Source organism: Xenopus laevis, chromosome 2L (genome assembly GCF_017654675.1).
Source record: "Xenopus laevis strain J_2021 chromosome 2L, Xenopus_laevis_v10.1, whole genome shotgun sequence".
NCBI lineage: Eukaryota > Metazoa > Chordata > Amphibia > Anura > Pipidae > Xenopus > Xenopus laevis.
In genome coordinates, this window is record NC_054373.1 from 17715734 (window position 1) to 17742472 (window position 26739).

Here is a 26739-nt window from a genome sequence, read left to right on the forward strand (position 1 = left end):
AGCAACATGTTACTCATGAGCTACTGGTTGGGGATCACTGGCTTATGGTAATTTTAGTCTTGGCTGAAGGTGCAGCTGTGGTGTGTGTAGTCAGGAAGAGCAGTGCAGTGAATAGTAAGGGACAAATATGCTGAAGAGCAGTGCAGTGAATAGTAAGGGACAAATATGCTGCTCTCAAGGACAAGGAAAGGACAAGGTGCCCACACTTGCTCTGCTTTGTTGTACAGGTATGGGACCTGTTATCCAGAATATTTGGGTCCTGGGGTTTCCCGAAAGTGGGTATTTCCGTAATGGGGTTGTTCACCTTCCAACACTTTTTTCACTTCAGTTGGTTCACCAGAAATAAATACTTTTTCCAATGACTTTCTATTTTCTATGTGTGACCGTTCTTCTAATATTGAAGTGTAAAGTGTCATTTTTCACCTTCTAAAGCAGCTCTGGGAGGGGGTCGCCGACCCTCTAAACTGTTCTAATTGGATACATTTAGTTGATACATCTTTATTCCTGCTGGGCAGAATCTCTGGGTTTCATTACAGGCAGCTGTTAGAATTGATACAATGGTTGCTGATACTCCAGAGATGCTGCTGAGAAATGGATCAAATCAATGTTGTAAAATTGTAACAGTTCAGAATCTGCACCTGAATTACTGAGCTGCCAGACTCAAACACCAGAGACACGAACATTCAACTTTACACTTAGATTTTGGAAAAACAATGGAAAATTAAAGATGGAAAGTAATTGATAAAAGTCTTTATTTCTGGTGAACAATCTGAAAACAATTTCACTGAAATTGGAAGGGGAACAACCCCAAGTCTATTAGAAAATCATGTAAACATTAAATAAACCCAATAGGCTGGTTTTGCTTCCAATAAGGATTAATTATATCTTAGTTCGGAAATCGAAGTGCCGCAAGTGCATTGGCGCAGGCGATTTTTCATTTTAGCAGTTCGGGGAGATTGTCGCCCCAAAGAAGAGGTGATTAGTCGACAGGCGACTAAATCTCCCCAAATCTGCCCGTGTGCCTCTGCTCTTAAAGAGCAATTCACCTTCATTAGCAAAACTGCAATAACATAAAAAACAGAAAAAAAATGTTTAAACTTTCATAACCTGCCACATTTTGTAAAATGAACGTGGTAATTAGGGGGTGTGGCCACATTAATGGGCGTGGTCCAAAAGTTGCTCTTTGTCCCTCTTTCTATTTCCAAAATGTTGGAAGGTATGGTTCGACCATACCATTTGTAATAATATGGGTGACTTCCAAAAAAAATACGGTAGAATTGACAGATCTGCTTTTTTTACTATCAATAATTACAAGCGGGTAATCAATATATTTTGGAAAGTTTCCTAGAATTGAATTCTCTTTCTTATTGAAAATGTTGGAGTTTTTTTGAGTATTTTTTCCAGAGTTCCCCTTTAAATGAACAAAGGTGAAACACTGATCATGGAAACGCTGATGGAAAGTGGAGTGATAACGAGGCAGGTGCTTCTCTAGGACTCATAGCAACAAGGATCCCACGGGGGGCAGATGTGAATGGTATCACCCTCTGAGATCTCCCTGCCCTGTGTGTATGTCTCTCCCTCCAGCAGTGCAGGAGTAATAATAATCTCCTATAGGACAAAAGGCGGGAGGAGAAAGACACTCTTTTATACACAAAAATGTAGAAATACTTCTCTGTTATTCTGTGTCACCCGTATTTTATGTATTAATACATTTAAAATTAATTTATTAAATGGGTTTCAATCCACAAAGTTTACCTTTACGAAAAATATATAAAATATTCCTTTTCAGTTTACTTGTATCTGTACCATAACCAGGAGCTTCCGCAATTACAGGTATTGGACCTGTTATCCAGAATGCTTGGGACCTGGGGTTTTCGTTATAAAGGTTATTTGTTCCGTAATTTGGATCTCCATACTTTGTCTATTTAAAAAATCATGAAAACGTTAAGGGGCCCATTTACTTCGTTCGAGTGAAGAAATAGAATAAAAAAAACTTCGAATTTCGAATGTTTTTTTTGGTTACTTCGACCATCGAATTGGCTACTTCGATCTTCGACTACGACTTTGACTTCGAAACGAACAATTCGAACTAAAAATCGTTCGACTATTCGTCCATTCGATAATCGAAGTACTGTCTCTTTAAAAAAAACTTCGACCCCCTACTTCGCCACCTAAAACCTACCGAGGTGCAATGTTAGCCTATGGGAAGGTCCCCATAGGCTTCCTAGCAAGTTTTTGGTCGAAGAAAAATCGTTTGATCGATGGATGAATCGATGGATGGATTTTACGTTCGATCGTTCGATCATACTATTTGCGGTAAATCCTTCGACTACGATATTCGAAGTTGAAGGATTTACATTCGGCAGTCGAATATCGAAGGTTAATTAACCCTCGATATTCGACCATATGTAAATCTGTCCCTAAAAAAACCCAATAGGATTGTTTTCTTTCCAGTAAGGAATACTTATATCTTAGTTTGGATCATAAACAGGTATGGGACCTGTTATACAGAATGCTGGTGACCTGGGGGTTTCCGGATAACAGATCTTTAATTAATTTGGATCTTCATACCTTAAGTCTTCTAGAAAATCATGTAAACATTTAATTAACCCAATAGGCTGGTTTTGCTTCCAATAAGAATTAATTGTATCTTAGTTGGGATCAAGTACAAGCGACTGTTTTATTATTACCTGGAGAAAGGGAGTTATTTTTATTTTAAAATCATTTCATTAAAATGGAGTTGATGGGAGATGGCCTTCCTGTAATTTGGAGCTTTCTGGATAAGGGATCTCACACCTGTACTTGCCTCAGCTGATGCATTCTCTATAGTGGGCAGCTCTAGCTCTTACCACTAGATGGCACTGTGGTAGTCTGCGTATGAATACTGATTCAGCAAGGGGCATTACAATGGGATTTATTAGTGTTGGTGTAATGGTGAATACACAGATATCTATGGCACAATAAGCAATGCAGAGGGGATAGTGTCTGGAGCTTATGTTGCTATTGTTAGCACCTGAGCCTTACGGCAGGGGAATTGGGCCAACGCTGAAAGAATGGTGTCACCATGGTAACCCATCATGTCTACCATTAATGAATACTATTCATGGATATAGTGCACTTCTACCAGGGTAGGATAAATACTATTCAACTCTTTGTAGGCTAATGCAGAAACAGAGGGTCCCGTAATACAGGGGCATCCCCCGGAAAGCTTTGCCTGCTGCCTGCACTGCTGTTAAAGGGGTTGCTCGCCTTTAAATTAACTCTTTGTATGATGTAGAGAGTGATATTCTTCATTTTTTATTATTTGTGGTTTTTGAGTTATTTATTTTTATTCAGCAGCTCTCCAGTTTGCCATTTCAGCCGTCTGGTTTCTAGGGTTCAAATTCCCCTAGCAACCATGCACTGAATTGAATCAGGGACTGGAATATGAATAGGAGAGGCCTGAATAGAAAGGCGAACTATAAAAAGGAGCAATAACAATAAACTTGTAGCCTTACAGAGCATTTGTTTTTAGATGGGGGTCAGTGACCCCCCATTTGAATTCATATTGCTGCATTGGAAATGAATAATGAAAAACTGGTGTGAGCGGAAGAGTAACCTTTCCATTAGTAGAAGGATTTCTATTGTGTCTCACCCAGTGAAATGTAACAGGGGGTCCTTTAGAGTTGGGGCCACTCATGCATGTTGCCCATTACAGGTGTAGGATCCATTATCTGTAAACCTATTATCCAGAAAGTTCTGAATTACAGGAAGGCCGTCTCCGTTTTAATCATATAATTTGATTTATTTTTTCTCTGTAATAATAAAACAGTAACTTGTACTAGATCCCAACTAAGATATAATTAATCTTTATTAGAGGCAAACAATATTTTTGGGTTTATGTAATGACTACATGATTTTTTTAGTAGACAAAGTAGGGTGATCTGAATAACGGAAAAACCCCTTAACTGGAAAATACACAAGCATTCTAGATAACAGATCCCATACCTGTACTCTCATAAGGGCTTTTCCTTGTAATGCTTTTGCTTTCCGTTCTGCAAAGAAAAAGGCCCGAAAGGCTCAGTTTCTCTGCACAGGGAACCTGTACCCCGGGCTCATGGAATGGGGGCAGGAGAGGGAGTCCGAGGCTGATCCGACTGTCTAGCAAAGCAAATGCAAAGAATGAGGGGAGTGATGTACAACTGCCTCTGACATCAACGGAATTCAGAAATACAAATGTAGATACAACAATAAGCATTGTATCCCTCGCACCCCCTCATATACCCACAACTGGGGGAGTTTGGTGTCAAGGTTTTGGATCAGCAATGCTTATATAGATATAATAAGTTAACGGGCTGCCTTGCTACAGTGAGGGCTACTTACTCCAGATGCAGAGATTAAGTGGCACAGCTGTTCCGCCCCAGCATTGGGTGCTAGCACTAAATATGGGTCACACTGATGGGTGTCATTGGTAAATGAGCCTGATACTATTCTGTCTCTGTAGATGACAATGAAGCAAGAACAATGGTCCTAATGACTAATTATTGCTTTACAATCCTGTAGCTTTGACAGATAAGAAAAGGATATTGTCATCATTATATCAGCATACTTTATATAGTGCAACACATTCTGCAGCCCTTTACAGATATTGTACATCATTTCATGCCCCTGTGGAGCTTACAATCTAAGGTTTTTGCCAACCCCATTGCATCCACACCCAAGATGAATCTGACCTGCACAACAAAGATTTAGGGCAAGGCCAGACATGGTGTTTTTACATTGCATTTTTAAAAAGACTCCGTTGGGTGTAAATACACCGTTGAAACCACACGTGACAACATGCGCTTTTCATGCGTTTTTCAGCTTTTCCCAACATGCACTTCTCATTGTTCCCCATAATTCCGCTGGCTGGAAATAGAAAATCTATTTAGAAATAGAAAAACTATTTACATGCAAAATGAAGAAGGAATGATCGTCAATACGCAACGTAATTACGTCACCGGCCCTAAAAACGTATATGCATCATTTATCTCGCGAGAATTTTGACGCCATATTTAAAATACGCCGCGTATTAACGTAAAGTGTGATTTAAAACTTGCAGATCCCATAGAGTCTATAGATTTGGTAGTTTCTTGACGTATTGGAGTTTCTGCTAAAAAACGCCAATACTGGCGTCCCGTGGCAGATTTCAACTTGCAAGCGCCCTGTGAGAATTGCCATAGTGCGTTTTCCATTCGTTTCAGTGGTAGTGCAGTTTCTGCGTATTTACGCCCAACTGAGCTTTTTTAAAAAACGCAACGTAAAAATGCCATGTCTGGCCTTGCCCTTATATTTTATATACTTACAACTGACTTGCTGATCTGTAACCTCACAGGAGGGGATGAGCAAGAGCAAGCATAGCAACGTTTCAGGCCCCTTCCAGCCTTTTATAAAGCAAAGGCATTTTTAATCTATTTGGTGCTGTATGAAGAATTTACTCCTAACTGAATGCTGGTGGGAAATGGACCACTGACTGTACATGCACTAACACTTTTGGATAACAAAATTGGATGATTGGAGCTGACTCAATTATACTTTCAAGAGCAAGGGTATAAATAAAAGGAAAAAGACATTCAGCCATTGACAAAGTAGACTGGGGTATGATGATAGGACTGAGCTAGGTGGAGTCCAGCCCACTACCTGCTGGAATAGTCATGGGTATTGGGCTCATCACTGTCCCGATCATATTTACAGAATAGGTCAGTTTTATCAGGAGCCAATTAACCTGCCTGTAAGTGTTGGGAGTGTGGAAGGAACCCCAAACTGACACAGAGAGAACATACAAGCTCCTTACATATAGTTGGGCTCATTTATAAACACTGGGCTAATTTGCACCTGGGCAGAAACCCAAAGCAACCAATCAGTGATTAGCTTTTTTCAGTCAGCTGTAGGTTGAACACTGGAAGCAATTATCTGCTTTGTTGCTATGGGTTACTGCCCAGGTGCAAATTTGCCCAGTGTTTATAAATAACCTCCACTAAGTGTCTTGGCTGGAATCAAACCCCAAGACATGGGAGCTAATGACCATTATCAGTGCTCCTCATTGCTTACTGTGGAACCATGCAACCCTGCAGCCGAGGGTTGGACACTGGTAAAATACCCGGTGGGACCAGGCCCTAGTGGGCCGCACAACCCCCGCTGACTCACGCCCGCTCCCTCTGGAACTGTGAGCAGCAGTGCCCCCGATCATGGGCCGCAAGAGGGAAAGAAGCCGTAGTATATGGAGGAGCTGACTGGAGTTTGCGACTTGGTTGGTGGGCAACAAGTCAGTAACCCCATCTGGTGCTGGACATCTTAATCTGACACTGCTGCAGCTTGGGCATGAAAATATGCACTAATCTGATTCCCTAAACCAATAGATTTCAGTTGATTTTGTTGGTAGTGTCTCTTTAAATGCAGCAGCAGGCCAGCAGTATATTTCTATGCAGCTAAAACGCTCCTTCTCTGTCACTGCTATTTATTCAGCCCTGATCCCTGATGCTGAATCATGGGGTGTGAATGAGTGATCAGCATGTCCGTACGTCAGTCCTGCCAGGAATAGATTCCCTAGCAGATTTTTTTAGAACTTCCCTTTTAAAAGTTAGACACCAACTAAATGCCTTCCAGTGTCCGGTGTGACAAGGCAGCGCCCGTCTCTCACGTACCAACAATCAGATTCTAATGTGTGTGATGCATCTCTTGCTGTTTGTGTACTGGTACCCCAACTGCCACCTCCCTGGGAGCCTTGCCAGCCTGCAGTCACAAGCAGCTAGCCAGGCACAAGGGATGCTGAGCTATAGATCCCATTCATCATCCCTCTCCTCCAGTCATGCAGCTGCCTCCAATTTACTAAAGAGCAGGGAGATATTACTGAGCCAGTGCCTCCCCATGTGCAGAGCACTAGGCTAGAACTCCACAACGCGTCTGGAGCCGACACGTCGCTATGCGACAAAACGCATGCAACGTGTCGGATGTTCTAAAGAAACAGGAAGTGAAGGAGAAATCGGAGGTAAGAACTACATTTATCCAACTGTCGCATGAAAACGCAGTCGGATAAATGTAGTTCTTACCTGCGATTTCTCCTTCACTTCCGGTTTCTTTAGAACGTCCGACACTTTTTGTCGCATAGCGACGCGACGGCTCCAGACGCATCGTGGAGTTCTAGCCCTAACGTTAAGGCAATTAACATTGAGGGACTACAATAAGGGCTCTTACACACGGGCGGTTTTACCTGCACTCCCCTGCGTTGCGCGTTAAGCCACAGTGGAGCGGAGGAATAGACGCACTAAATTGTTGCCAAGGGGGCTGTGCTCACACAGACACATGTATATGCCGAACACAGATAAAATGCTGCGTCCCACCTGCGTTTGGCACTTACATGCGTCTGTGTGAGCACAGCCCCCTTGACAATAATTGAGTGCGTCTTCTCCTGCGCTCCCCTCTCATGTGTAAGAGCCCAAAAACAGTGTCCCCCGGTGGCCAGTTTATTTTAACACTCTAAAACTTTTCAAAAACATTTGAACATCCCCTTTAAGAAGTATCTTGAACGGGTTCATCATGATTGAGTTCAGTGAACGAATAATATAACCAAGCATACAAGTCCCAGCATTCAGTGCAGTCTCCAGCCATTTGAAGAGTCAAGAGACATCTTGGATATTTGAGTTTTCAAGAAACAAAAATGTGAACATTGACCATCCACTTTCCAAATTTAAAACATTCAGTTCCCATTATCTTCAACTGTCTTTTGGTAGATCTGAGCTGCGGAGATAGAACGTCTGATCAACCCGAGATCTTTATGTTATCATAAAGCTTGAAAATCAGGATTTCAGGTCCACAAAAAAAACTCAAATCTCTCATAAGCCTTATTATAAATATGTCTCCAACTTCAATCTTTACTAAATGTGCACTTCAAAGACATGTAAACCCTTTTAGTCACTAATTTACATTCTAGTATTGAAGAAATCAGCCATTGTTACACTGCTAATGTGATGAAACTGAACCTGGTAGAAAATGATGTTTGTGAGAAATGAAAAGTCTTGTAAGGTTGCTCTGCTTAAAAAATAAAATTAGTGAGCAGGGAAGGGTCATCACACATTGCTTGGGTTGGTTCTATGCAGAGCAACATCAGAAGACGTTTCTTTTCTCACTAGTTTCATTTTCTACCAACTGTGTCCTCTGAAATTAACAGCAGGTGGTGCTGTTGTTTTGTATTAATTTATTAGCAGTGTAAAAACTGATGCTATCTTCAAAACTAGAACAAAATTAGTGTAAATTGCAAAATGATTAGAAGAGCACTCAATCAATCAAGCAATCGATACTACATTAATTTGTTTCAAAGGTTTAAATTTTCAAGTCTGAGCCGAATCATTAGTACGTGGATTAAGTAGCATATTCATTGGTTCGGGCCATGTTGCAGAAGGGGCTTTCTCATATATAAATAAAGACGCCAGTGGAGAAATCACCTTGTGTGACATGGCCCTTGAGAGTGAGAAACAAAATTTGCCAGAAAACACAAACTTCATTCATTCCATAGCAGAACTACAAAAAATTAGTTTTTTCCAATTTATTGTCATTTTCAAACCCCTGTTGGAATTCTAGCGAGCGGAGATATTAAATCTGCTAATTATTGTTCTCTGGGAGATGACTCCATTGTCGCTTTGCAGCAGAAGCATGTGGGATATGTGTTTGCTAAATACAGCCCATATGATATCACTGAGCCCGTTATCAATCGACTGATAAAGCTAATGAGCTGGAGAGCAATAACGAGCAGCAATAAACTCATAGGAACTTTTCTCAGTTCTACAGAGTGAGTAACTCCTCGCTATAGGCAGATGGCTCAGTGTTAGTTTTAAAATTACATTTGCTCTAATTAAGATGCAGATCAGTGGCCTAAACTGCAGATTTGTCTGGATTTTTTCAGTATGTTTTTTATTGCCAGAAGTTAAAAAATGCTAATTTGTTACTTAGTTTTAACAGATTTAATTCTCTTCTGGCCCCAATGACGCATGGGGCACTTTATCCCTCAGTGGGAAATCTCGTCTCTCCCTGTCCCTTCACATTCGTTGGAATCACCACATGTAAAAACCCATTAAACACCTCCTTCTGCAGGTCGGGACAGGTATTGTTGGGTGCAAGAGAGGAGATTTCTCACGGGTGATGAAGCACCATGTATGACGGCCCTTATGAACAGACACGTTAAATGACCTGTATTTTTCAGAAGTCATCCGAACCTAACCTACTTAAGGTGACCATAGACGCAAAGATCCGCTCGTTTGGCGACATCGCCAAACGAGCCGATCTTTCCCCGATATGCCGCTAACGGACATGGCTATATCGGGGGTAATCTGAACGTTCATCCCTATGGCCGAACAATCGGATTACGAGGAGTGCGCAATGGGCTCCGGCGGGACGGTCGGGACAAAATCAAACCTGGCCGGACGAAAAATGACGGGAATCTCCACACACGGTCCGAAAATCGTACGAATCCTCGATAGGATCTTTGCGTCTATGGCCACCTTTAGATAACCATATAAACAGTCCAGTCTACCACTCGTAGCGCTATAGTAAACTGACTTTACTGTGGTCAGTTTTAGCTACTTTGCATGTGGTGTGGAACCACAAATGAGGCCCTCTCTCTCAGGGGTAAGCCCTCGCAACGGGGTGTAGGCAGGGTATAGTGCAACTGTAACCATGTGCAATCGCACAATAAATAGGCGCCAGTAGTTCTTTAATGCTTAACCAATGAACATAGCATATATCCACAATGGAGCATAGAACACAGATAGTACAAAGGTAGCACATACTCACAGTACCAGTATAGGCTGAATCCCTGCAGGCCAGGGAATGCACAGCAGAGAGAGTTGCAGCTTGTGAAGGAAGGAGGTATTGCCCAGTTTTCAAGATCTCTGAGTGGCAGCTAAGGGAATTCCTATCATCCCTAGTCTCAACACTTTGGTCCCTACTCTGGGTCAGTAATACCCTGGGATCTTGATCCCTCTAATATCCTCGTCGGAGCCTTGGGCTGCTCAACTATATAACCTCTCTATCACTCCTAGAGTGATCTATAAAAGAGTATGCTATCACTTTACTAGGTCCACTGGTCCTAGAATCACAATACCCATTCCCTTCCAGCCTGCTTGGTTGGGCTAAAGTAATGGACCCAGACCTCATGGTTCCCAAGACCTTTATACTACTGCACAATGCCATCTGGTGTACACTGTGAGAACTACAGGGGTTACATAAGCACAAGGTCCCCATAAGGACCCACTTAGGCATCCATATTACTAGGGATGTGCCTGTCTGTAATGTGTAAGGGTGTCAAAATTTTCACATCCCTACACACTGTAAGTAATTTGTACCCCAGTCTTAACTGGCCACTGCCACTGAAACGTATTGAAGTGTCACTGAGATCCCTAGAAGCAGTCAAAGCACAGAGAGCTGTCAGGGGGGCATCCCGGGTGGGATACGGGGTGTACCTGGGTGGGATAGGGTTGTACAGGAGTGGAATAGGGTTGTACATGGGTGAGATAGGGTTGTACATGGGTAGATAGGGTCGTACATGGGTGGGATAGGGTTGTACATTGGTGGGATAGGGCTGTACATGGGTGGGATATGGTTGCACATAGGTGGGATAGGGTTGTACATGGGTGGGATAGGGTTGTACATGGGTGGATAGGGCTGTACATGGGTGGGATAGGGTTGTACATGGGTGGGATAGGGTTGTACATTGGTGGGATAGGGCTGTACATGGGTGGGATATGGTTGCACATAGGTGGGATAGGGTTGTACATGGGTGGGATAGGGTTGTACATGGGTGGATAGGGCTGTACATGGGTGGGATAGGGTTGTACATGGGTGGGATAGGGTTGTACATGGGTGGGATAGGGTTGTACATGGGTGGATAGGGTTGTACATGGGTGGGATAGGGTTGTACATGAATAAATAGGGCTGTACATGGGTGGGATATGGTTGCACATGGGTGGGATAGGGGTTGTACATGGGTGGGATAGGGTTGTACATGGGTGGATAGGGCTGTACATGGGTGGGATATGGTTGCACATGGGTGGGATAGGGGTTGTACATGGGTGGGATAGGGTTTTACATGGGTAAATAGGGCTGTACATGGGTCGGATATGGTTGCACATGGGTGGGATAGGGTTGTACATGGGTGGGATAGGGTTGTACATGGGTGGGATTGGAATTGGATTGTATCTGGGGTGGGATAGGATTCTACATGGGTGGATAGGGTTCTACATGGGTGGGATAGGATTGTACATGGGTGGATTTGGTTGTACATGGGTGTGATAAGGTTATACATGGGTGGAATAGAGTTGTACATGGGTGGGATTTTACCTGGGTGGGATAGGGTTGTACATGGGTGGGATAGGGTTGTGCATGGGTTGATAGGGTTGTAAATGGGTGGGATAGGATTGTACATGGGTGGGATAGGATTGTACCTGGGGTTTTACATGGGTGGATAGGATTGTACCTGGGTGGGATAGAATTGTACCTGGGTGGATAGGGCTGTACATGGGTGGGATATGATTGTACCTGGGTGGATAGGGTTGTACATGGGTGGGATAGAGTTGTACTTGGGTTGGATAGGGTTCTACATTGGTGGGGTAGGGTTATACATGGGTGGATAGGGTTGTACCTGGGTGGGATAGGGTTGTACATGGGTGGATAGGGTTTTAACTGGGTGGGATAGGGTTGTACATGGGTGGGATAGGGTTGTACCTGGGTGGGATAGGGTTGTACATGGGTGGTATAGGGTTGTACATGGGTGGTATAGGGTTATACATGGGTGAGATAGGGTTGTACCTCAGTGGATAGATTCAAATCTGTGGCAGAGTAGGAATAGTCAAGGTACACCGCAATCCAAAGGGTACTAGGTTTGCATCTCCCTTTTATATTTTATTAAAGATACAGCCAATGATGTCAAGTAACAAAGAGACATAAGCAGCATAATCCTCTGATAAAGGAATAAAGAAACTGTATGATAAAGGGAATAATATAAGTTAAATGGCACAACTATTCCATGTAAATGTGATGTAATTGGTCGCTTGTCAGAGAGCTGAGGAACAGATTAGCAAAGATGTGAAACATAATAGAATCATTTTTAGCAACAAATCCTGCCTTTCTGTGCGGGGAGAGGCAAAAGGAGGGATTGTATTTGTTGTGCAATGTATTCTCATTCTAGTTTAGCCTTTCTGTCACTTCTTTATGGTAATTTCATCTCCAATTAGCAAATATCGCATTCGCACTTTATAAATAAAGGCCGCTCTGATTTGTTAAACGTGGCGACTTCTCTACCCCTTACATAAACAGTAGATTTCACATCGTCTCCGGGGAAAAAGCATTAGGGTTTATTTACTACTGCAGTACAAAAACAGGGCCCAGGTGTTGTATTAATGTCATTTATTAAATGTAGCTGTGCCCAAACACAATACCCAGTCTAACAATTTTGAGCACAATTGCATCCTATTTATAAAAAGCGCAGGTAATATTACCATGTTTTAAAGCAGTGGACACAATTGCGCCAAACACAAATCGACTTTTTGAATGTGTACATTATGGCAGGGGCAGAGATTAGGGTTGCCACCCAACCGGTATTTAGCCAGCTTGGCCAGTATTACAAACTTACCTGCATTGTCTTTGCCAGTAAATATGTGAAGAGAAGATTAGTCTTTGGCCTAGCCTTGATTCACCCCAATGTTATCTTATTTGTTCAGAGGCTCGCTCCTTAAACCACCCTCGGCCATTGCCATGCTATAGCCAATCCCCTTTTGTGACATAACCCCACCCCTTCTATGTCATCACACACACCCTTTTGTGCCCTCCTCCCACCTGTAAAATCTTTTCAGAATGGTGGCAACTCTAGGAGAGATATACAGTAGAGACTGCATAAAAAAATATAGTTTGGGGGGACGCATGTTCTGGTGTGGCTCCGTTGACTGTTTTGTTATCATAGAACTAAATCTACAGCTTGGGTAGGGTTCCCGGTCCAGTTTTTCTTTACATGAACCCTGACAGCACTTTCCCCTGAATGACCCTGAATTTGGACAATCACAGGCTGCCAGGTCATAGCCCTGCCCCTGACATCTCTGACCTGGCCACTAAATTTCACTGGACCACCCCCAACTTCACACACTTTGCCCTTCAACCATGCTGCACATTATCAAAAGGTGCCAACCCTCAGCTTGGTGTGTAACTAGTAGGGTGCAGATCCAGTGACCACATGGCCCACAGCCAAAGGGGGCCTAGTAAGGTCCCATAACCCCCACCTCCTCGCAGGCCACAATTCCCATTCTAGCCTAGCATTCCCTTTCTAGGAAAAGTGCACTGATGTTAATGTATTCATGATGTGCAGCCCATTTGTAGGATGTCTCCTAATAAAGCTGGCAGCTGCAGCCCATTTCAAAGTCCCCAAACTGAAGGTCAGTGCCGGAATACAACATACAATGCCCTTCGCCTGATGAGATCTGAGTGGAACGAAGCCACTCCATGTGTTCCGTGGCTTATTATTATAATCATATTCTCTGCTGTTAAGAAGTACTTGCAGCCAATTAGACCCAATCACAGCGCTGGCCTGGACAAGTAGTTAATTATTAGCCTTCACCTGTTCCAACTAAGAGATTTTTCAAGGGCAGATTAATGATTAAAAGATGATGACGGAGACCTCTTCGCTGTCCAGTTTTAATCCTTATTCCCAGTGCTAAGGAAACAGGCCAAGATTTATCAATGGGTTAATCAATATGCATTCGTATCCCGGCAACAGCATCTGCAAGCACCCTGCCTTTGAATAAGAAGCATTTTATGCCATTGGGTGAAGCTAGGAGAAACATCCAGTGCGATATGAATAGACACAGATAAATGCTCAGGAAACCCATTTATGCTCACTTGATCCTTGGACAGATGCCACCATATTTGGAAACCATTGTTATTTCATTCCCAGGAACCAATTTTCAGCAGCACAGTATTGGGAAATTTGGGAATATTAAGGGAAGCTACCAACGTTTTTTTTTTTAAAAAAAAAAATTAGCAAATGCTGGTAGTCTTCCTGCAGAAGAGGCCTTTATATCTGAAGACCATTGTCCAACCCCTCACTTTACTCACTTTCATTATAGAAGATCTCTGTCACGCTCCACACTGGCTAAACTTAAGGAAAGGTATATGGAGGTCATTTTGAGAGGTTTCTATTATTTTTCTCTAGACATGTGGTAAGTTGATCCCAAGTAACATCGGTCACCATAGGTTTTTGGCTAGAGGGCAAGGCATTCACAGATGCAGGAATACTTTTTTGCAGATAAAGCCTAGTTATATTTTCTTGGTGCCCAACAGAGAGGCTGGTAGTAGTATAGACAGGAGGGTTTGCTGTTCTGGAGTGATTAAGGTTGCTTGTCCCTCAATATTCTGTATCATGTAACAGTGAATAAAAATCAGGCTGGTTCAGCTTGAGTGTTAGAGAAACATCAATTCACTGATGCATGAAATGTAATTCAGTCAAAGCCGAAGAGAAAGATTTAACCTGATAGGAGCAGGAGAAAGGGGTGAGTCATTACAATTTCTGAAAGTCCTTTGAACAGTATGTATTCATTAGCCAATTCATAACAATGTAAATCTCGCCAACAAATTCAAGCTGATCAGTTTAAAGGGCAACTGTCCTCTGGCAAACATTGTACAGTAAGCAAGAGATGATACCCTCCATCTGCAGGTTTAAAACACTGATATGCTTGTCAACGACTACTGTACAAAAATATAATAAAGTTAAAATATTAAATATCATAATACATTTAACATGAGATTGACCTCAAAGGCTCTTAGAATAGAATTAATCATTAGTAGATAGTAGGTCGTTTTTGCCTGCTTTGAACACCCAAGTCAGTGTGTGTTTAGGTCACATCTGGGACCCATGCAGTCAGGAGAGGACAACATCTACAGTCCAGTGAAGTCCTTAAAAGATAGCAGCCTTCTTAAATGATATCTTGCAGAGCCCAGATTCGGCATTGATTATGGGAAGATTTACACCATTTGACCTATATTTGGGCCGGTTTACACCGTTTGACCTATATTTGGGCCAATGTGGTCAACTTGATACCTTATTGGAAGTTCTGTAATCAAGGATAGTGGGCACAAGCATACAAGGTGCAATGAAAATTGTAATATTAATTAATGTCAATACATACACTATATACACCAAAGTATGTGGACACCCATTCTAATCATTAAAAAAGCCTATTAAAGACACAACCATCATTGGCAAAATATCTGCCACCACATCGGACAACGACATTCTTGACAATTCAGTGATTCCTACTTTGTGGGGAAGTCTCTTTCTTGTTTCACCACCATAATGTCCCTATAGTAAGGTCTATAGAGAATAAGTCTGCAGAGATAGAAGTGAAAGAACTTGACTGGCCCTAGACATCAACCCAAATGAATCTGTGGGATAAACTGTGACACCAGTGCATGCCCAAGTTGATTCCTATCATTAATGCCCAACATCTTGGATATGAAAGGAACTAAATCCCACCAAAAATGTTACAACACCATCAACAATACTACCAACAACACCAATATCCTTCAAGAAGAGTAGAGGCTAAAGGTTATTTTAGAATACCCTTGGATTTGGAGAAAGATGTTGGACAGGCAGATGTCCATATAAAAGTAAATATTTTTGGACAGATATCCTACGCAGATAGCAGTTCGCCTTCCATTTAAATATTTCCTTGCCTCTCACTGTAGAAGCTTTTCCAATAGAAATGTTTTACAAGGCAATTTATAATCAGTTACCAAGGTATTTTCCCTGGGATGATGAAGTGCACATCTTATGCCGGACAGTAACGATATTAATTTATTTCCCTCTTTTCAGGGTCTTGTTAAATCTGTTTATTGAACACAAATCCACCATAAATGTCAAAACTGTCTTACCTCCTCACAAATTCTATGTTGAACGCTCAAAATATACAACGCATGGAAGACATAAAAAGATACTTTGGTCAAGAATGAGAAGCTCTGTGATGCGTACAAGATTCTAACATGTCACTCTGCAAGAGCGATGGACAGATGAAATTGGTTGGTGGGGTTATGAACAGTTTCAGATTTTACAGCAAGAGATATAATGTAGCAATTAAATATGGAAAATGTAGGGATCATACAGTCCCTTTAAGATATTCATTTGCATCCCTATAAATCGGCCTCCTGATTTACCCTTTTTTTTCACAAAGAAATATGATTGAATAGTGTCGAAGGGGGTGCAGGAAAGGCTGAGGATATGGGTGCATATAAAAAGTTGAACAACTTTTTAACATATAAAATGTGGAGATTAGTCCAGCATTCTTCTCCAAGTTGGAAAGCAAGGTTTATAAAGCTGGGGGAAAGGCTGGCCTGCAAGAGTACCAGATCATCTCCAAGTTGGCCCCCATTCAAGGGACCCTTTCTTATTCCCAACCATAAGCCTATATGATACCTATAACATTAATCACTATCCACAACTACAAGTAATAAGTGAGCCCTGGATGTCAGGTTCTCTGTTGCGCCCTAGAAAACCCAGTTCAACATTGGCCTTCCAAAACAGGTCTTGACAACACCATCCAAGCATCAGTCCAGCTCCTCATGTTGTCTTAAAGTTAAAACAAAACCTTGAAGTCCATCAGCTGCCTTATCTCATGGTGCCATGCCTTGAGTGAGGCATCATTACTACAGGTATGGAATATATTATCCAGAATGCTTGGGACCTGGGTTTTTGCAGATGACTCTATTTCGCTCCATCATTTGTCACCCTCGGTAGAATAATGCAGTATCGGTAGCTATTTGCTTCCCCTCTGAATGTGTCTCTTGGCCATTCAAGTTCAATGTGTTCCCATTCTCTTTTAGTTAAATAAATGTATTGAGATTCAAGCTGAGCCAGCCGTGAGTTTACTGGGGGAAGGAATATATAGCAAAATCATTCTGATGCCACTTCATTACATCAGACATTTTCCTGGGGAAATTGGAAAGCATAAACCAGAACAAGACAGCAAATATCAATTCAATGAGCAGCACAGAGAGCAGAACACATTATTGGAACTAATGTGGCGGCTGAAAGGCCCAAACAGCCCATACGAGTGGCAGAACCTTGATATTTTCCACTGTCTGGTTGCCAGTCCGTTACTGTGGATATTTTCTCAGTGGCACATCTCAACTTTTTTACTTTTCTTTGCAGAGACTGGAGGGATTCTGAAAATACATTAAGGCCTTTTGGCTCAGGAATAGTTAGCGTTTTAAGATGACAGTGATTTAATAGATTTCTTTCATATTCCATAAGTATACAGTGTGTTCCTTTCCACTCTGGGCTTTGACAGGGAGAAGATAAATGGAGCTTTCTACTTTAATATCTCCCTGAAAAAGAGCAGCGAAAAATACAGAACACGCTGGGGGTTTCTATCTTGATAACTGATTTGATTTGAAATAAAGATGTTTCCCTTGTTCAGCACCAATGTTAGCCTTTCTCAGAGGGTGAAGGTAGAAACATTGTCCAGTGCAATTATCTATCTATCTATCTATCTATCTGTCTGTCTGTCTGTCTGTCTGTCTGTCTGTCTGTCTGTCTGTCTATCTATCTATCTATCTATTTATCTATCTATCTATTATCTATCTATCTATCTATCTATCTATCTATCTCTCTACAGATGCAGTACTACTTTACGCAACTATACATGAATGCAAATACTTTAAGGGGGTTATTTATAAAAGGTCGAATTTTAGAGTTTTGTGAGGTTTTTATACCTCAAATGGACTCACAACCTCCAATTTTTTTTAATTTATGAAAAACATTTAATGGAAAAAAGTGAATTCGGGTATAGCAACCCGAAAACTTGAATAAATAAAAGTTTTCCTGGGTAAAAACTCATATTGCTTGAATGACCTCAGGTTTTTGAGCCAAACCAACTGAAAAAAAATCATGAAGGCTATTAACATTTTCAAATGGTTCAAGGGACCTCTGCCATTGACCTCTACATGATCTAACCAGGTTTTGATCTCACCAGCGGGAGTATTTTCAGATTCAATCTATTTGCAGCTTTGGGGTATAATAAATCTCAAATAATTTGATTTTTTTTACAAAACCATGAAAAATTCTAGCATTTTTTAAAGACCTCAACATTTTTTTGAGTTTTGGACCTTAAAAAACTACATTTTTCAGGAAAATACAATTTGAACATTGATAAATAATCCCCTAAGTGTTGTCAATAATTGTAAAATTTGGATCCATTGTAGTGTAAATACATTTGCAGATGTGTTCACTAATGAACACTAGTGTGTTTTGCTAGGGGTGGGAGTACTAGGACAGCCCACTTGTTTCAGGTGACTGCTAATTTATAAAATGGAGAAGACAAGTCAACTTGCTACTCCTAGAAACCCTTACTTAAGGATGTAGCTCAGGGAGCTCCAGTGAAGAGTATGTGTTGAAGCAGGAGAGAGTTACGACAAGGGGACCCAAAGAATGAGGATTAGCCACATGATACTAATAATTAGTAACTCCCCAAGGAGTGTGATTGTAATCAGGTAGAAAAGAGGCTCAAGTGAATAAACTCAGGATTGAGGTGTATTATTCTGGAAGTCCGCTAACAAGGTGACCTCAAATCGGTGTTGTTGGAACCCATGTGTTATTAAAGGAGAACAAAACCCTAAAAATTAATATGGCTAAAAATGCCATATTTTATATACTGGACTTATTGCACCAGCCTAAAGTTTCAGCTTGTCAATAGCAGCAATGATCCAGGACTTCAAACTTGTCACAGGGGGTCACCATCTTGGAAAGTGTCTGTGACACTCACATGCTCAGTGGGCTCTGAGCAGCTGTTGAGAAGCTAAGCTTAGGGCTCGTCACTAATTATCCAGCAGAAAATGAGGTTGGTCTGTAATATAAGTTGATGCTACAGGGCTGATTAGTAAATTCTGATGCTAATTGCACTGGTTTCTGTGCTGCCATGTAGTAATTATGTGTATTAATTACTAATCAGCCTTATATTGTGACATTTCTATTCTATGTGTACTGTATATTGTGAGTGGGTCCCTAAGCTCAGTAAGTGACAGCAGCACAGAGCATGTGCAGTGAATCAGCAGAAAAGAAGATGGGGAGCTACTGGGGCATCTTTGGAGACACAGATCTTTCTAAAAATGAAAGCCAGCGCCAAAGGCACAGGGAACAGACAAAACAGATATATAGGGTAATATTGTTTTACAATGTTGCCATTTCTGTGTTCGACGGAAATAATTAACTCCACCTGTTACCCTTATTTAGCATTCAGCACCACCAAGGGGTTAAAAAACTTTCCTTTAGAGAACTTGTTTAGGTGGGTACTCACATACACATATTGTCAACTTGCATGTAAAGAATCATGAAGTACATCTCCTGGTAAACCTCACTGGCTGTTTCTCTGCTGGAGGCTTTTATTTTTAGAAATTTGGATTTGGACTTGAAGGGATACAACTAAAAGCCGGCTAAGGATTGTAAACACAGCCCAACCAGGGACTACACCCTTTGGACATATTTTAGACACAGATCTTTACTGCTAAAGGGCTGTGGTTGCCTTGGGCTGGTACAGAAGCACAAAACATAATGTACAACATTTCTAGCCTATTTCTTTAGTTAGGCTTTAGTTCTCCTTTAAAGAGCTGCTGGATCATCCATCCACCGAATTCATCTTCTTTCAGCTGTCAGAGGTGGATATACCAACTGTTTCTCAGTATAATCTGGCCATTGTCCTAGGATATTTCCCTGAAGGAGCTCCTATGACTCTGAGCGATATGGGAACTGTCTACCCTTAAAAAGACCATAATTGTAGATTACAGTCAAGGTAATTATTATCCACTAATATAAAAAAATGTCTTTGGGGCGAGCTATTAGTCCATGTGAGGCATGGATATTTTAATTGCTTTAATATGTTATATTTTATTTGAACTTTTCCTGACCTATCTTAGAATATGTACATTTCCCCACCATTAGGTAGCAAGAGTTTCACATGCTGTTTTATCCAGAATTCAATTAACTGCCTAGTACCAGATTCCCGGCTATCCATAATGCCCCGAGCAGATAAGGAACCCAAGCAACACAAAAAAATTCCCAGGTGGTAGATTAATCTATATGAACCTCGGAGCTGAAAGTGCTAAACATATTTTGGCTTGATATGAGAGATAAAAGGAAGCCAGTTTAATATTTTATTTATGTCTTAAACAAATAAGAAATATTAGACTAGAAATAAAGTCAATGTTAAATCGTGGTTTGTGGAACACCATGATACATGACATCTATCAAAAGTGTGAAATTGAGATTTCGTATCTATTAAACAAAGACAATCGTGCATGGAATAGGTTTGGATAGGGAGCAAGCTGTAAGGAGCCCGATGGCAGTTTATCCAAAGGCATCTGGTGTTTAAAGGAGCTGTATTCTGACTCTAATTGGACATTTCTGCAAACAATGCTGATCCCTCTGCCTCGTTTTTGTTCCAAAAGCATTTTGCCGGAAGGGTTGTTTTGATGCTCATTGATCACATGTTTACAGACAGGACCCTGAGTATAATAATGATCAAGTAGATACTGTAGCATGTTCTCTTGTATCATTGGCATAAACACATCCATGTCTTGACCCTGGACACAAGTGGTAGAGCACTAATGGGACACAACAGTTCACTCCTTTATGTTCAGTTAAAAAAAACACTGGAAGTTTGGAAATCCAGTATCAGGTTTAGTCTGCAGCATCAGTGCCACAATCCTTGTCCCCACACTGGGGGCCAATCCTTGTCTTACCTGCTCTATGGCAGGCAGTAATGATAGGGGGACTTTTGCCTCCTGCTCCCCTAGTGCTCCCTAACTTGCATGTCTGATTGATTCTCAAATCAAGGGTTGGTTAGGGAGGGTGGTAAGAGGGGGGACACAGTTGTGCCTCCCTGACCCCTCATGAATACAGTGCTGCCAAATGCATCACTATATTGATCAAAGGAACATAGAACGTTGCACTCAATTGTGAAGTACATGGACTTATTTAAATTCACAGAAGTAGACGCAATGTGCAAAGAAATGCCAGATTGAACCTATATTTTGCACCCTGCAATTTGACCCCATAAATTTCCCTAGTTTTTGGGGAGCACCTGGGCTGCCACTAACAGCTAAATTCCATATTGAGCATGCACCAATTGGGGAGTATAGGGGGTTGGTGAGGGTCCACAATTAGGGCAACTCCACAATATGTTTTGGGCTTCTGTAGTAACCAAAGGCCACCCCAGGCCTTTAGAAATGAAGATCTCTGTCCTAAAAATGTCCCCAATATCTCCCACCTTCTTTTTACACTGTAACATGTGCTTAGGGACTGACATACAATATATATACTGTATATATTATTTATACAATATTAAATTATTAAAATGTGTATTGACATTACATAGTAGCATAGAAACATGTGCATTCTGTATCAGAACTGATTAATAATCAGACTAGAATCAGGTTTAATGACAGATATAGCCTCACTTTCTGCTAATGTTTTGACTTCTTTTAACTATTAATCTTAGCTTCTCAACAGTAATCCACCGAGCATGTGCAGTGCCACTGACGCTCAATAAATGGTCTAACGAGATCTGAAAATGGGGAACTGCTGTGGACTGGCTTGAAGCCTAAATCTTAACTGGTATGGGGCTTTTGAACCTCTGTGAGTGAATCAAGCTCAGGCTCACACACAGTCCATCTGTGTCAACAATCCATGTACTATTTTTCCTCCACTTTTTTATTCCTTTAAAAATTTCATCAGTTTCAATGCTGTGCTGACGGCATAAAAATGTAGCAAATAAATTTGCTTAGCATCGATTGGAGGAGTAATGGTAGATTGAATTAAATGAATGACCCACATCTTGTTCTTTTGATGGACCTACTCAATAACTTGTTCATAGGAACCAATCAATAGACCGATGGAAAACAATCCGAATGGACCTTTTTACTCATTATGATGGAATTGCAGATTGCTAGAGTGGACTTGTCGTGACAAGATGAATATGCTGATGGTGCAGGGGATGTTACCAGAACATAATTAAGATTTCATTTTTATCTAGATACTGAAATAGAAGATGTAGCCTTTTAAAAATGAAATGAGGGGGTCATTTAAGACCCCAGAGGGCACAACACCGCAGTCAGTGCTGGATCTAAAGAGCTGCAGATCTCTGGGGCCACTTGCAAACAGTCAAACACATAAAATGGCCTGATGCAGCCACTTTTATACAGGTCACGGAACTCTGAGATAAAAAGTATATATTATTATGTTATTGTGTTCTTAAGAAAAAGTAATTGGCTTTGGTATTTTGGAAACGACATTTTATGTAAAAAAATGGGAATACAAACATCTCTGAGACTCTAACATTTATCTTTGTCATTCAGCAAGACTAGACAACAGATGGGTTAGCAGTGTTCCAAATTAAGTCTTAATCTGACCTATCAAAGGGAAATTGATGGATGTACAGAATGTAAAATCCTGAAAATGAAAATAATTCAGTGCAAAACATTCCAAAATTTAGTCCATAAATATAATCCTGTTGGAGATGCTGACAGCTTAACACGTTTCTGATTGGTTAGAGCCATGAGAACTTATAATTATACTGAACTATTACTGACCTATACTTTTCACAACATATGCAGCGTATTGTTCAGACAAATGTCAATTAGTTCCTTGTATTCCCCTTCTTGTTTCAGGGGTACTACAATTTCACTTTTGCTTTTGTGGTCAATGTTAATTTAACAGGGATAGAATCAACCTGAAGTCATTTAGAGTATTCAGACAATCTGCATTCATGAAGATCATTAGAACATTCCCAGTGATGGGCTAAATTGTACTCATGAAGAGCGTTAAATCTTCCCTATGCTGCGCCAACCTGTACTCATGAAGAGCATTACAACATTCCTAGTGCTGGGCCAAATTGTACTCATGAAGACCATTAAAACATTCTCAGTGTGGGGCCAACCTGTACTCATGAAGAGCATTACAGCATTCCCAGTGCTGGGTCCACCTGTACTCTTGAAGAGCATTAAAACCTTCCAAGTGCTGGGCCAACCTGTACTCATGAAGATCATTAGAAGAATCCTAATGCTGGATCCACCTACTCATGAAGAGCATTATAACATTCCCAGTGCTGGATCCACCTGTACTTATGAAGAGCTTCAGAACATTCCCAGTGCTGGATCCACTATACTCACAAAGAACATTAGAACATTCCCAGTGCTGGGCTAAATTGTACTCATGAAGAGCGTTAAACCTTCCCTATGCTGCACCAACCTGTACTCATGAAGAGCATTAGAACTTTCCCAGTGCTGGGTCCACCTGTACTCATGAAGAACATTACATCATTCCCAGTGCTGGGTCCACCTGTACTCATGAAGAACATTACATCATTCCCAGTGCTGGGTCCACCTGTACTCATGAAGAACATTACATCATTCCCAGTGCTGGGTCCACCTGTACTCATGAAGAACATTACATCATTCCCAGTGCTGGGTCCACCTGTACTCATGAAGAACATTACATCATTCCCAGTGCTGGGTCCACCTGTACTCATGAAGAACATTACATCATTCCCAGTGCTGGGTCCACCTGTACTCATGAAGAACATTACATCATTCCCAGTGCTGGGCCAAATTGTACTCATGAAGAGCAGTACAACATTCCCAGTGCTGGGTCCACCTGTACTCTTAAAGAGCATTAAAACTAGGGATGCACTGAATCCAATATTTTGGATTCGGCCGAACCCCCAAATCCTTCATGAAAGATTTGCCTGAAAACCGAACCGAATCCGAATCCAAATTTGCATATGCAAATTCGGGGTGGGAAGGGGAAAACATTTTTTACTTCCTTGTTTTGTGACAAAAAGTCACACAATTTCCCTCTCTGTCACTAATTTGCATATGCAAATTAGGATTCGGATCGGCCGGGCAGAAGGATTCGGCCGAATCCAAATCCTGCTGAAAAAGGCAGAATCCTGCCCGAATCCTGAACCAAATCCTGGATTCGGTGCATCCCTATTTAAAACCTTCCCAGTGCTGGGCCAACCTGTACTCATGAGGATCATTAGAAGATTCCTAGTGCTGGATACACCTGTACTCATGAAGAGCATTAGTCATTCCTAATGCTGGATCCACCTACTCATGAACAGCATTATAACATCCCCAGTGCTGGATCCACCTGTACTTATGAAGAGCATCAGAACATTCCCAGTGCTGGCTCCATCTTACTCATAAAGAGCATTAGAACATTCTCTGTGATGTATCCACCTGTAATTTAACCTATATGCAATCAGATGATTATAATATTCATTGGGCCAAACCAAATTGTAGCCAATTAAAACACCTCTAGCATTAGGTGAAGCTGCAGCCATTATAATATTCACAGTGCTATGCCAAGCTGTAGTCAGAACAAGAGAAATTAAAAGGATTAAAATGAGTAGATAAAAACCAAAACCTCATGAGTTTGCAACCACCAAAGAAGTTTAATAAGAGGAAATATATGAGTGGAGAACAAGCAAAAGAAGTGTAAAGTGATTTTCAGTTGGAAACACTATTGCCTTATTTGTATCTACTGGTTATACTGTATGTCAAAAACACAGTTACGTTCACAGTTCTTGTACCTCCAAATGCACTCGATTTGGGGAAGGGCAGCCCTCACTTTGCTTGGAGGCTGTGTAATTCAATGGGAATTTTCCATTTTGTGGGCCTAATTATCCAACTTATAAAATGGTGATTACATAGAATGAAGTATACACTAGTCACATAGATCAATAGTAAGATCCGTAGAACAGAAATCAATGCTCACAGATCTCAGTGCCTCATTATGGGCGCTCTCTTATTGGATTCTTCCATGACCTACACCCAGGCAAATATCGTTAAGAGCACACTATGCAGCAGGCTGATTGGACAGGCTTCCTGCATAGGGAATCAACCCCTGGTCCACAATCCCTGCTGAAAACCTCAGATGACTGCTAAATAAAGAAGGGAATTTAAAGGAGATTATAACCCCAAAAACAGGTTACCATGGCAATAATACAGTTTCCCTTTAAGGCCATTTTGAAGACCAAGTACTGCAATGGCAGATGATTGTTAAAGAGTCCATGAATACTAAGAAGGAAGTAAAAATATTCAGCATTGTATTCACTGATATTCAAATCTAGTGAATGATCTTGGATTCAATTTTGCTCTCAGAAAGGCTGAAGAGTTTCAGGCACCATGCAGAATGTGCAAGATTTCCACCTATGTAATTGGTTTGGGCACTTCAGCAGTTCCAATGCATGAATAAGCATGCAGCTCCATTTCCTTGGGAGCAGAATCTATTAACACCATTCCCCATGCACTCTCCATGGTACGGAATACAATAACACGCTCTTATTTGTATTACACAGCTGTTAACCTTTTCTTTGTCTCCTTCTACCCCATTAACACTTGCTTTTCCAAAGGGCCTGCAAACACATTCATATTCCTTTCTTCCCCACCCTGCCACAAGTTGGCCTTTAACCTAAATTGTGTCTTGCTAAATAGAATAAAGGCGTAAGGTTCTTTGGGCTCCTGCTTTCATGAGTGATCCACATTGGACAAGCATAATTACATTCTTAACATTTAGGGACTGGACTGTAATTTTTCTGCTAATTCAGCCACTTCTTTTACATGCATTTCTCTGTGCTGTAACTGGCATAAAAATAAAATTGTGCAAGAATTCTGATTTCTATTAAATTATGAATAGTATGCAAATATAAATCCTAATCCTATGCATATATACTGCAGATTATTTCCTGTAGGTATGTTATTACACATGCATGTAGGCAGGTTTTTGGGGACCCTATGTCGATCAGGGGTAGCCTAAAAATGTATTGATAAACACTGCAATCGCCTGATATACAGTTTACTCCAGGTTCCTTATATGTAACTGCCTCTTTGTTCATTCAATGTGAAAACAAGTTATAGGGTGTATATTCGGAAATTTTACAGAAAACCTTGGATCAAGCTGGAAACACATGGGGCGAAGTGACTAACGCTGGTGCAAATTCGCCAGCGTGACGTAATTTCATAACTTCGCCAATTCACTAACGAGCGAAGGCGTAAATTCGCTAGTGAAGTAGACCTACTCTAGCGCTACTTAGCACCCTTACGCCAGCTGAAGTTGCGCTATGGCGATTGGGACGTAACTACGCTAATTCACTAACTTGCGCATTTTACTGAACGTTACCTCTTGCCTCTTGTCCCAAAAAACGCTGGTGTTTTTTTCTTTTTTAAGGGTGATAGGCTGAAAAAGATCGTACATTTTTTTGGAGGTAGCCTCCTTCCCCCCTACATTTCCTAACATATGGCACCTAAACTATACAGTGGGCACATGTATATGGCAAAATAACAACTCTATTTTATTTTATGAAGGTTTCAGAGGCTTGTGTAGTGTAATGTATCTGCTGCTACATATACGTCCATTCAACTTTAACTTGGCGCCGTATGCAAATTAGGCATCGCTAGCGCAACTTCGCTTTGCTTGACGAATTAACGCTTGCGCAAATTCGCTACCATTCTCCTCCCTGAGCGCAACTTCGGATTTTAGTGAATTAGCGGCGCCCTGGCGAAGGCTTCGCTAGCGCATTTTCGCTGCTTAGTGAATTTGCCCCAAGTTGGTGAGTAATCCTAAAGGCAACACAATAAGATCACAGGCATTTGGGCCCACCATTACAAGTTTGCTACCTTCCAGTTGCTCAATCT